General features: G+C 37.7%; 1 long non-coding RNA gene across 1 annotated transcript in view; it reads left to right on the top strand.

Moving 5' to 3' along the window:
* LOC110023719 overlaps nucleotides 1-2,030 on the top strand; it is a 33,363-nt gene extending 31,333 nt beyond the window's left edge. The window contains exon 3 of the long non-coding RNA XR_002293934.1: nucleotides 1,865-2,030. This is a non-coding gene — a long non-coding RNA (uncharacterized LOC110023719). The remainder of the gene's footprint in view (nucleotides 1-1,864) is intronic.
* Nucleotides 2,031-2,771: the final 741 nt, after the last annotated feature.

The following is a 2,771-nucleotide window of genomic DNA, read 5'->3' as shown; positions in this document are numbered from 1 at the left end:
GCTCTTCCTGGTGACCCCATCACTTGCGCTCCTTCAAGTATGTTCCCGCAGTGATACGATGACACTCTAGCTCTGAGCGTTGACACCGACTTTCTCAAAAAAGCGTCCCTTAAAAATGTTAAACCTGCACTCTTTCTCTCTGACGCCGAGATCCCCGCCTTGGCTTTATCATGCCAGTTGGTCTTAGTTGGAAAGTTCCTCTATGGAAATCCTAAACTCGAGGTAATTCGAAAAGAATTGAGCAAATATGTTTGAAAGGGTAATGGAAGATTGGTAAACTGGACGGTAGACATGATCTTATCCAGTTATCAGGCGATGAAAATTATGCTCATTCGTTTTCGAGAGGGCTAGTTCAAATTGATAACCGTATGATGAAAGTTTTAAAATGGACGATCGACTTTGAACCTTTCACTGAATCTCCTACAATTTCTGTATTGCTGCGCTTTCCGGGTCTGAAGTTCCATATCTTCAATCATGAGTTCCTCTAGTCCTTAGCTTGGGTCTATGGTAAACCCTTCAGAACTGATATTCCTACACTTAATCGGAACATGCCTTCTGAAGCCAGAGTTTTGATTGAAACAGAAATTACTTTACCTTTTCCGGGGGAGATTTAAATTGGCTCACAACATCAGGGTTTTTGGCAGCGGGTGGAACTTGAACAGGTCACAATTTACTGCACCCATTGCCATATGCTTGGACACTCTAACTCTCAATATCACCATTTGCATCCTCATTTAAAACTTCATAGTAAGAATGTTACTGAGCCCCCTGCCCCAACTCACACCTGCCCCTCCTCCACCCCTAAGTGCAATCCACTGGCTATCGACACATTTGTTGAAACGCCCCATAAGTTCTTCCTCCCATTCTCCCTCCTTTAAATACCGTTTCTCCCGTCACTGCCTCTTATAACCCTCTTACCACTGGAGATCCACTCCTTGATAATACTGTTTCTGTTTCTGTGAGTGACGTCTTGTCGGATGGTTCAACACAGCTGGAAGGCTTCGTAACTCCTCACCCTCGAGAGGCCCCATGTGCAGATGATATATTACATACTTCACATACCTCAGAGCCTATCAATGTTTCTACTGTGCATCCATCACCTCATCAAACCGAGCAAGTGGCTCATGGGGCACATCGGTTTATACATGCCCGACAATCTGTCGATCAACACATTGATAAGATGAGCCAGTCTTCGGAGGAGGAATGAAAAGTTTACACATCTAGAAGTAAGAAGAAGAATGGAGGTCCACTCGAGCTCAAAAATTTAATGGATGATACTTTGGTTACTTCGGGTAATGACACAATACTCAATAATTTGTTAGCTGGCTCCCTTCCTAGAACTAGAGGCAGTATGACTAAATTGGGTCGTTCCCTAGCTACTTGATTCTGCGATTAGACTGTTTTGGCTTTTTTGGGTTAACATGTATCTTTTCTTTTTTGGGATTATTGTGTGTGCTGTACCATGCGAGTAGGCTGCCTTTTATGGGTCCTCTCGTACATTATATCTGTATCTTTTCTTTATTAATATTTTAGCCCTTGGGTTTTTTCCAAAAAATATATATTACTTATGCGGAGTTTATAGAGATGCTTTTCATTGTCAGATGGTTGCTATCTTTTATTCTCATGTTATCATTTGCTTTGTTGCTTGTTTTATATTATTTATTGGTGCTATTCTTTGTTATTGGTTCCGTAGAATTGTTTTCATAGGCTGGATATAAAAAAAAAAATTGCATTCATAAAATATTTACTTCTCTCTTGAACACGCATGTTTTCTAAATGCTACCAATGCTTTTCTGTGTTCTATTTCCTTTGGAAAATTTTTATTTGGTCTGCTGTTAGTTATGGATTGTTTAAAAGCAAGCAGAGAATGGTGCGAGGAACACTTATGGAAGATAAGATAACAGGAATTCGACCTAATTGATTTGGGGATGTACAATAGAGTTGGAAGATGCATCAATAAGATGGGTAAATATCACAAAGGTTCCTAGTAGATTTTTTTGTCACTTTATGTACTCCCACATTTTTAAGTAGTCTCAACTTTGGACTCTTTCATAGACGATTCTTTATAATGGTATTTTTCTTAATAATTCCATTAATTGAACAAGAAAAAATAAAAAACTAAATATTCAACTTTTTCCCGCTATGATTCTGTTAATATCAACTCTGTCTTCTTCCTCCCTGAACTGCCATCTGTTTTTCCTTGATGCAGGTTATTTATGTGTCTTACTACTGCTTTATTTGTTACAAAAGTCAGTAGCTTTTAATGTACAAATTTCAGGCAGGCTTCATTCAACTTCAGCAATAATGCAGCTTTCACCAATATTTGTAATTCCACATGAAAAATAATAGGCTAATGTAAAATTTCAGCAATAATCAAGTTTTATATTGCAAAATAGAATTATGCTCACTTCACACTTGGCTAAATTTTAATCAGACGCACCCCAATAAATAAATAAATTAAATGCTAGAAGAAAGGTAGAATTTACTCGAGAAGAAAGAACCAAGTCTGACTCCCATGCTAGTGGATTTTCCCCTAAAAGTAGGCATCACACCTGCAAAGAACTTGAAGAATATACTTCCTACTAACACTCAAATAAGATTTGATAAAAAACAAAAAAAAAACAAAAACTGTTTCAATTTTTAATGTTCAATAGTGTTTACATGCACCGTGGTCTTATTTCCACAAGGGACACAAAATATGGAAATTTACATAATCCTTCCAGATTTGTTCAGAAGCAACAAGTTTTACTTCCATTGTATGAAAAAATAGT

Source organism: Phalaenopsis equestris, unplaced genomic scaffold, assembly GCF_001263595.1.
Source record: "Phalaenopsis equestris unplaced genomic scaffold, ASM126359v1 Scaffold000227, whole genome shotgun sequence".
Taxonomy (NCBI): domain Eukaryota; kingdom Viridiplantae; phylum Streptophyta; class Magnoliopsida; order Asparagales; family Orchidaceae; genus Phalaenopsis; species Phalaenopsis equestris.
Note: the sequence above shows the minus strand (reverse complement) of the source record. Positions and strands in the feature narration are given on the sequence as shown.